Here is a 10,814-nt window from a genome sequence, read left to right on the forward strand (position 1 = left end):
GATTACAGGCATGCACCACCACGCCCGGCTAATTTCGTATTTTTAGTAGAGACAGAGTTTCTCCATGTTGGTCAGGCTGGTCTTGAACTCCCGATCTCAGGTGATCCACCCTCCTTGGCCTCCCAAAGTGCTGAGATTACAGGCGTGAGCCACTGCGCCTGGCCAAATTGACCAAATATTAACAAGTAGTGGCTCCAGGTGAGAGAGAAACAGGTGTTCATTGTACTGTTCTTTCAACTTTTCTGTAGGCTTGCAATTTTTCAAAATTAAGTTTGCAGGGAGAAAAATAGTATGTACAGCTATTATGAATCCACAAAATTTAAAAATTTTAGACTTAAAAACAATGTTAACTAAATATGAACCCCACAGTTCCAGGCATGTCTCTGTTCATAGAAACTGCCTCTGGGGTCGATCCTCCTGCGTCTTCGTGGGCCATCAACCTTCCAGAAGCTTCCATAGCTGCAACTTCTGAGAAATCAAAATGTAGGTCATGAGTCAGGGGACCTCCAAGTCCCCTCGGGCTCTAGTCCCCTCCACATCCCAGCATGATGTGGGAACCCCTCTGGGTAGCTTCCTGGTCATTCTTGAGTGCTCTCCGGGCAGGCTGGACATCCCTGGGCTTAGAGAAGGGCCCTAAAGCCCACAAGGTGTGGACGGACAGTTTGACCCAGCACTGCCTGGGACTTCCAGCCAGGCAGCCCCATCTAGTGGGGGACAGGAGGAGCGAGCGCCCCCCACCCCGTGCCCTCTCCAGGGCCCTGGCACCCACTCATCCCCTCCCATTCCCACCTGGCACTCCCACCAGTCTTAGGTCCTCATCAGCATGAGAGGCAGCGGGTGGCGTAGAAGGCATGAGGGCTCTAGAGGCAGACAGCACACAGTAGGTGTTCAGTAAACACCTGTTGAATGTGTGGACCGCTTGGATGCAAACCTAGACCTGCGATGTATGCTCATGATGGTTTTGAGTGAGCTTTTTACTATCTCCAAGCCTCTGTTTTCTTATCTAAAAACGGGGGGTAATAACAGTATTTCAGGGAGCTGTGGTGAAGACTGAGAGACAGGAAGGAGGAAAATGTCCCTGGGACACAGCAAGCCCCAGCAAAAGGCGGCACTCCTCAGCTGTGGTTGTCCGAAACTAAAGGTGATGGGCAAGTGCAGCCGGAGAAGTCCCCAGAGAAGGCTCTTGAGGAAAAGCGTGTGCAAGTCCCTGGGGCAGAGGTGGGGAGGAGGAAAGGTGTTTGTGCCTTCTTTTCAAGGACACGAGGTGAGGACACAAGATGGACTCAGAGTGGGAAAGAGGAGCCTTCTTTTCGCTTCTGCACCAAACCTGGGAGAGCTCCACCGAGCTCCGTCTAAGGCAGAGATGACGGGTCTCACTGTGCAAGGCAGGGATGCCCCGGGCTATGGGAGCTGCCAGCAAGTGGGGCCTGCACGCGTGGTCTGGGAGCAGTAACCCTGGAGACATCCTCTAGGCATATGTGAGTTCTGGGAGACTCGGCAGGGAGGAGGGCTCAGAGCAGTGAAGTGTAGGGACAATGTATTAACAATAGGCTCAAACCCCTGTCCAGAGGCTGGGAGGGCTGTAGCAATTGGTTACGGAGGGTCTTGCCAATGACTTGCATAAACATGGGAACTGCAGTTGCCAAAACTGTGAACAGCACGATGCAGTCATTCCATGTCTGAGTTAACAAATCCAGGATATAAAAATGAGCCAACAGGCGGAAGAACAGGCTAAAACCAGCAAAGATAACATTTGGCAAGGACAAATAGAAAGCCAGAGATTCAGGTCACTAAATGCGGGGTAGGGGAACAGAAGAGAAGGGCAGGTCCCATGGGAGGAAAGGCAAAGGGTGAATTTTTCTCCAGCAGCTTGGGCTGGGTGGCACCTGGCCAGAGGCTTGTTAGAGTTCGTGATGCTGCCTGCCTGCTAGGAAAAGATGAGTCTGGCCTGTCCGGGGCCTGCTCTCAGAGACAGGAATGGGAACACAGGGGAGGGGCAGTGGACGCTGATTTGTAGCTGTGTAATTGACAGTTTGGTTGGTCCTTGTCCCTAGGTCCTGGGAGGTCGCCTCTAAACCTTCATTATTCATGGTGGATCCTTGAGCTACAGCCCACAGTTTATGCTAGCAAGGTAACTCAGGATGGGGGCCACCAGGCCAGGAAGACCAACAGTGTAAGGAGAGGGTTGGGGCTTTGAGATGTCAGCCTGACCAGGACTAAGGGAGAGGGGCTCGAGATGGAGTCCAGTGAGCAGTGACCCGATCAACCACGCCTACATAATGAAACCCAGTAAGAACTCCAGATGTCACAGCTCTGGTGAGTTTCCCTGGGCAACAGCACTCTGCGTACCGTCACACACAATGTGCCGGGAAGACAGTCCTGTCTGGAAATGACGGAAGTTTCGTGTTTGGGACACTCCGAGGCCTCACTCATGCATCTCTCCCTTCGGCTGGTTCTGATTTGTATCTTTGTGTTTATAATAAAACTGTAATCCTAAGCATCGTGCTTTCTTGAGTTCCGTGAGTCATTCCAGTAAATTATCCAGTAAATTATCAAATCCCGATTCCTGAATTTGTAGCCACCCAAGGGTGACCTGCCACCAAACTTGTGGCTGGGGTCTGCAGGAAGACAGTCTTACGGGGACTGTGTCCTTAACCTGTGAAGTGTGGCCCAGACGTCACCGAAAGAGTGCTTACTGATTTCCATCGTGTAAATACTCCTGCCACGACTGTTTCAATGCTCGCTTAAAACAGAACGATCAGCTCCCTCAAGCCAACGTGGCATGAACCAGCGCCGGCACATGGCCGGGTGGGGGCAGAGCTGAGCGGCTCCAACACAGCTGAAAGGAAGCGGAGACAGAGGCCCCAGGGAGCAGTCAGGAGCATAAGGGAAGAAGCACGGAAAGAAAGGAGCTGCGTCGGAGGAGGCTCAGTCGGCAGAGGCTCTGAGATAGAGAAAAGATGTGTAGATGGGGAGGAGGGAGGGAAGCCAGCTCAGAGAGAGGGGTGGTGCAAACAGGCCCAACGTTCTTCCCATGGGCCAGGCACCACCCCAGGACAGCTCCAAGAGGTCGGTGTAAGGTCGGTGTAGTCATCAGCTGGAGAGCCTGTGGCACCCAGGTCCAGCCGCTTGACGAGGTCCAGCCGCTTGACAAAGTCCTGCCGCTTGTCAGCAAGGAAGCCAGGATTTACACCCAAGCCTGCACACCATGCCACATGTCTCCCCACTGTGACCTGGACTTCATTTCCGCTTCTGTTGCATTTTCCCCAATCTGCGCTCCCTTCTGTAATGGTGCAATCCCTCATGGACACACGATTCCAGTCCTCGCTTCCCTGATGACTTCCTGGCACCACACTAGACTGGAGCTCAGAACTGAAACCATTTCCCCACCCTCGGATTGAATGCACTGCAGTAGGGCTAGGCGGTCACTTTGTGGCAGGCTGCTTCATCAACAGTGTAAGGCAGACACACAGAGAGGCACCCTTTACAGAGGACCAGCTATGTGCCAGAGGCCGTGTGTCCATGAGCACATCCAATCCTTATCAAGCAGAATGGCTGTGGCTATCCCTGGTCTTTAAGGAAAGACCTCAGGGCCCCCGAGTGCTTGTCAAAGCCAAGTGCCGGACAGCATGGAGGACTGGACGGACCCAGGCCCTGTCTGTCTGCATCGGAAGCCCAGAGGACCCCACGTGTCCTGCTACTCATTTTGGGAGCTTCAGGCAGGGTGAGGGAATGAAGCGTCTGGGGGATGCACAGTCCAGCAGTGACATTTGGGACAATAACTGGGGGAGATCGGGGCCTCTAGTTCCAGCAGCTTCCTGTGCCCGCAGTGCAGATGCTGGGATGGTGCTCCCCATGCTCTCCACACGGCCTCCAGGAGCAGAGCTGCTGGGTGTTGTCTCCTCAGGGAACCCACCCCATGCGCCTCTGGAATCATCTATTGATGGAAATGGCTTCCACATCCTGACAGGTGTTACTTCTCCTTCTCTCTCTGTCTACTAAAAGCCCACCCACTTGTTGCTGTTGCTTTCTTTTTAAAAGCTTGGCTGTAAACGAAATACATTCTGGCCACATTTCCCCTCACACAGAAGGCCATTTCAGACATCCTTGGGGGTCCCTGGAGGGTGCCCACTTGCCCGTGGCTGCTCCAATCCCACGTACGACATTCATGACTCAGACTTGAGGGGACCAGGAGACACTGTGGAAGCGACATGGTGATCCTAGGTTTTCACTAAGTCTGTAATTTAGAAATCCACGTGTGGTGCTATCAACACAATCGCCTACCACATAGCTGACATTTAAAAACCCACGTCGGGTCCCTGGGGTATCGCGGTGGTGTTGCCACACCGTCCTGAGGCCCACAGGCTCTCTTGATGGTGCAGCCCTCTCTGCGGAGCCTCCTGACCCACTGTCCACATCTACGCGTTGGCCACAGCAGATCTGGGCCCTCGGCAGAGAGTCCGAGATGAAACAAGCCAGTGCGGTTCTAAGTATAGCTCTATTGGAAAGCGTTTATTATATAAGAGCTAAATTATAAATAAGAGCCTGTATATAAAACAAAGCATTTGGCAGTGACTAAAATATCTCCTCCTCTGCTGTGTTGCATCCCAAGAGACACAGAGTGTGGTGCTTTGGGGCAGGGTCCTTGTGAGCTGCACGGATCCCGAGACCCATCAAGATCATTCCTTTATTTATTTATTTTATTTATTTATTTATTTTGAGACAGAGTCTCACTCTGTTGCTCAGGCTGGAGTGCAATGGTGCAATCTCAGCTCACTGCAACCTCCACCTCTCGAGTTCAAGGAGTTCAAGATTCTCCTGCTTCAGCCTCCTGCGTAGCTGGGACTACAGGCGCATGCCACCACACTGGGCTAATTTTTATATTTTCAATAGAAATGGTGTTTCGGCATGTTGGGCAAGATGGCCTTGAACTCCTGAACTCAGATGATCCACCCACCTTGGTCTCCCAAAGTGCTGGGATTACAGGCGTGAGCCACCACACCTGGCCCATCAAGATCATTCCTATCCAAGCTTCATTGCCTAAATCTGTGTTTGTCCCAAAAGGTGTCTCGTGTGAGACATTGGGGTCCTTCTTCCCCTCATTCTTTATACTTTATGATGAAAACTATTAGCGGATTGAGAAAGAGGAACACAACAGAAGGACCCAAACAAACAAAAAGCCTGAGAATGAAAGATATTAGGAATCTTTCTAAAATTAAGGCACAGCTTCTGTTTGCAGCAATATGGTAGACTGGGTTATTAAAACCTCCCACTACAAAACACCTAGACATGCTGGATAAAATATGTGTCCCTCTAAATGCATGCATGAATCCACAGAAAAGTAAAATGACTGAAGGCCAAATATGTTAGAGAGTGTGTTATTTTTCTACCCTGCCATTTAAAAATCACCATAATCTTAGTGGCTTGAGATAATGCAAATTTAGTATCTTATAGCTCTGGAGGTCAGACATCCGACACAAGTCTCACTGGGCTGCATTCCCTAAGGGAAAATCCATTTCCATAGCTTTTACCACATCTAGGGGCCACTGACATTCCTTGGCTTGTGGCCCCTTCCTCCATCTCCAGAGTCTGCAGCAGTGCATCTCTGGCCATTCTTCTGTAATCAGATCTCCTCTGACTCTCTTGTGCCTCTCTCTTTCACTTGTACGAACCTTTGTGATGACACTGGGCCCACTCTGATAATCAAGGGCAATCATCCCATCTTAAATCAAATGATAAGCAATGGTAATTTTATCTGCAATTTGCATGCCATCTAGCGTATTCTCAGGTTCTGGAGACTAGGATGTGGGCATCTTTGGGGCAAGGGGGATTACTCTACCTACCACTGAGAAAAAACTGAAAATCAAAAACGTAAGTGGGGATGACACTTTGGCTGCCTTGGATGGGGAGGCTAGCAGTTTCCGAAGGGCTTGTTTCACTACCCATGAAGACAAGCAATGTGGCCCAGGCCCAGAGGAGCAGAGTTAGAAACAAGCCACCCCACAAAGAGGATCATCAAAGGGCTATACTTTCGGAGAATAAATAAAAATCTGTTCATTGACCAAAAGTGGCCACAAAAGACTGTGTCTGTCTCAGATTGTCTCAAAATGTTTCCATGAGAATGTGCAGCCTCAGGCCTGCCTGAAAGCATTGTCAAGGAATCCCACTGTTGAGAAATCATAAGAAAATAGCAGTTCCAAGCTGTTAACACCCCTGGGGTGTCTGGCAAGAGCAAATCCAAAGCTCCTTTGAGGAACATACCCTCAGTCTGGACTGCACATGTTCTACAAGTAAAGCTCCACCAACAGAGACGCATGCCCCAAAACCACAAAGCAAATGAGGAAACAAGCCATGGTGAGCAACAGTCCAAGCAACAGTGCGCCAAAGAACTCAACTTCTGAGAACTCCAAACAACAGAACACACAGAGGTAGATTATAAAATAAGTATGCTTACAATCGTTCAATAAAAGGAGTGAAGGGATGATACAGGAACAAGACATTGTTAAGATAAAGACCAGGCTTGTTTGAAAATGAACCAAATAGTGTTTATAGAATTGAAAACAACAATTATTGAAATGATGGACATGTTTAGTAGCAGATTAAATATAGCTGAAAAGAGCAATAGTGAACTGGAAACTAGATTGAAGAAATTTCCCAGAATGCCACTCAAGAGACATAAACAGGTGAAAAGTTTGAATGAAAAGATAAAAATCAGAGAATGAAGACAGAAGATCCAGTTTCAGTTTACTAGAAACTCCTAAATGGGTAAATGAAGACAACAGAGAAAAGCAATACTCAAGAAAAAAATGGCTGAGAATTTTCCAGAATTGATGAAGGATATGCATCTTCTAATTCAGGGAGGTTTTTTTATGAGCTGTAAGTAAAATAATTAAAATTAATGACATAGGAGAACTTCAAGACTAAGAGCAAAGACAGCCAGAGAGAAATGATAAATTGCCTACAGAGTGAGAATAGAATGACCTCAGACTTCTCAATAGCAATAACCAAAGTCTAAAGACAACAGAATAATATCTTCAAAGTGCTGGGAGAAAATAATCACTAATATAGAGTTCTATACTCAACTAAATTATTTTAGAATGAGGGTGACCTCTAGATCTAACTACAAATATGCAGGAAAAACAGGGGATAGAAGAACATGCTAAATGATACCACAGGAACAAGATCAGCAACATTCAGATTGTGGGAAATTCCACAGGAAAAACAATTCAGTTTCTTCAAGAAATAAACTACAAGAAAAAAAATTTAAGAAAGACACAGGAAGAGAGGGAAAGAGGGAGAACCTTAAAAGATACTTAAGAGACAAATCAGTCCATCTCAAGGAACAAACATTATTTGAATAGATTCACACTACTTCAAAATTTATGAGACAATTTAAAATTTGAATGCTGATTGGATATTTGATAATTATAATGCATCATTGATAAATTTTTAGCTATTTTTATGGTATTATGTGTTTTTTTTAAGAGAATCCATACGTTTTAGAGATATATACTGATGTGATGAAACTAGATTGGAAATGAGGTGTTAAAAATTTTTAAGTTTGGATACGTAGTCATTCATTATTCTATTTTTGTGGTTGTTTGAAGTTTTCCTCTATATAAGTATAATAAAAATAATAGTTGTTATAATAAAAGAAAGTGTTAGTTAAAAAGGCTTCTTCCAGGAATATGGGTAAGTAAATGGGGCTATATCAATATCAAGAAATATTGTGAAGAGTTAAAATTAAACAAGCAGATTCACTTGTAGCAACATGAATAAATCACTTAAAACGACTGGGGGAGCAAGTTGTAGAATGATACAGTATGACACTATTTATATTGCAAAAGAAAATAAAATTTCAGACCCTCTAAATGTATTATGCCAAGGGAGAAGTTAAGCCCTGAGACTGAGTCCCACTGCCTGTTTGCAATTCTGATGCTTATAGTACCACTCTCTTCATTGTTCTTGTTCTGTAAATGACTAGGAAAGACCAGTGACCAGACCTCCCATTTCCAATCACCCATCTTTGGTGGGGAGAGGGTGGGACACAAGGGAATCGGTGGGAGGGTTTTAGGTTCTGCCCTGGAGGAGCACTTGGAAGGGCCTAGCTCCCAAGCAGAAGTGGACCCTGGATGCCCCAGGCTGACGGGCAGTCATAAGAAGCTGCCTGGAGGAGAGGCACTGCCCGTTTCTTGGTAAGTCTGGTTGGAGGCTCCCTGTTTAGGAAAACCCCTGAGAAAGAACCCCCAGGAGCGGGGGTCCATTTTGCATCAGTGTCTGCCCAGGCTGAAGAGGCTCAGGCCAGGTTTCCAAGGCATCAGTCAAGCGGCTCCTGTTCCACCCCAACTCCTCTTCCACCCCAACTCCTCTTCCTCCCCCAGCACCAAACCAGAGGAGCCCGAGAGCCTAGGGTGGGAGTGGGGTAGGGCAAGGCAGGAAACAGAGAGGTCAAGGGCACCCAGCCCTGCCAGCATCCAGCCCTGCCGGCATCCAGCCTCCACCACCCTGAGCTGAGGGAGGAGAGATGCTCAGCTTTAAGCAAAGTTTTCTTTACACTGGACTGGATGTTTTCATCATTAAATGAGAGTGTGGCAGCGGCTAAAAGTCACTGGAGAACTTTTTCTTTCCAGGAAGTGACCTAAGATGTATTGAGGCCAGGCGCGGTGGCTCACGCATGTAATCCCAGCACTTTGGGAGACAGAGGTGGGCGGACCACATGACATCAGGAGTTCAAGACCAGCCTGGCCAACGTGGCAAAACCCTGTCTGTACTAAAAATACAAAAATTAGCTGGGCTTGGTGGCACACACCTTTAATTCCAGCTATGTAGGGAGGCTATGGCAGGAGAATCACTGGATCCTGGGAGGGAGAGGCTGCAGTGAGCCAAGATGGTGCCACTGTGCTCCATCCTGGGCCACAGAACGAGACTCTGTCTCAAAAAAAAGATGTATTGTAAATGGCCCAAGTCTTCTCCGGAGGTGGAGGAGGGAGGGGCTGGAAACAACACACAGGTGTGCAGGGACCCCAGGGGAAAGAGGACACACGGGAGAGAGGACATGCGGCCCAGCAACTGGCGATGCTGGCCAGTGGACTCCTGTGGCTGCCAGCTCAGCAGCCCCCCTGCTTTTGTCAGAGCACCTGTCTATCACAGGCCTAGAGAGCCACAGAAATATGAGCCAGGAGCTCGGGAGGCCCCAGATCCTCAGCTAAGGTTCCTGGATAGCCCTGGCTGCTGCTTGGCTGGTCTGCTGGTCCTTCCATTTGACAAATGCCCAGTGTCCCTCTGATAAGTTCCTTTTTACTTTTTCCTAAATGGCTCTGCTGTCTCTGTGCTGGTCCCCCACCTTCCTGATGGGTGTGCTTGCCTCTGCTGGGAAGGGGCTGTGGAGCCACCTCATGCTGGCATTTGCTTGTGCTGGGCCCGTGACTCACTCATGAACCCTGGCCAGCTTCCCAGACCTGACCAGCAGCTGAGCCCTTCCATTTGCCCAGCACATTCTTAAAATTGGAGGTTGAAAAACTTCAGGCAGGGAGTGCCCCCATGGGCCCCACCACCCCCTGCTGTCATACCCTGTGGTCTGACCCATTTAAGCCCCTGCTGGGACCGCAGGGTCCTGCTTCTCCTTTTCTTCCTGCTATCTGACTTGTCCTGTCTTTCCTTCTCAGCTGCAAAGGCTACCTGGGCCCCGGCAGGTCCCCTAAACCCTAGCACAACCCTTGTACTATTGCAGTGCGTTAAATCAATCATTTCTAACACTTTTTTTTTTTAAGAGATGGGGGTCTCACTTTGTCACCCAGGCTGAAGTACCATGGTGTGATCACGGCTCTCTGCAGCCTCAACCTCCTGGGCTCAAGAGACCCTCCCACCTCAGCCTTCTCAGTAGCGGGGACTACAGGCATGCATCACACCTGGCTAATTTTTTAATTTTTCTTTGTAGAAACAGAGACTCGCCTTGTTGCCCAGGCTGCTCTCAAACTCCTAACCTCCAACAATCCTCCCACTTCCGCCTCCCCAAGTGCTGGGATTACGGGTATGAGCCACCACACCCAGCCTCTAACACCACTGAAAGGGAAGGTAGAGTTCTCCGCAGAGCCTAATTTACAATCAGTTGTGCTGGTAATAGCGAATAGTAATGAAAAAGAATGAATGATGATACTATTGATCAGTCTTTTGTTTCTGAAGGCATCTTTTATTATGGAAATGTTCACACATACACAAAGTACAGAGCATAGTGTCATGAGCCCCTGCTCACCACCCCGCTTCCACAGTTAGCAACATCTGCCTAATCTTGGGTCATCTCTTCCTCCCGCAGCCTCCCCACCTTCCCACACACACATTACCCACCCCCTGCAGCAAGCTGGGTTATTTTAAAGCAAATCCAAGATGCCATAACATTTCAGCCATAAACATTTATATCTTTGCGGTATCTCCAAGAGATAATATCTCTTTTTTTAAACATAACTACCATTATCATACCAAAAAAATTAACAGTAATTCCCAAATATCATCAAATTCACACAGTCAGGGTTCAGATTTCCCCAGATTGCTCTCTCTTTTTTCATGGATTGGAAGAATTAATATTTTTGGCTTATTTTATTTTTAAAAATTATCTCTTAAATGTCTTTTTACAAGTGCTTTATTTTAATCTGATTCAAACGAAGTCCAGCATTGTACTTGGTTAATATGTCTCCTATACTGCTTCATCTATAACAGTTCTCCCCTCCCCTTGGTTTTTGTGTTTTTTGTTTTAGATACGGAGTTTCGCTCTTGTTGCCCAGGCTGGAGTGCAGTGGCACAATCTCAGCTCATCGCAA

The sequence above is a fragment of the Hylobates moloch genome, unplaced genomic scaffold (genome assembly GCF_009828535.3).
Source record: "Hylobates moloch isolate HMO894 unplaced genomic scaffold, HMol_V3 SCAFFOLD_24, whole genome shotgun sequence".
Lineage (NCBI taxonomy): Eukaryota > Metazoa > Chordata > Mammalia > Primates > Hylobatidae > Hylobates > Hylobates moloch.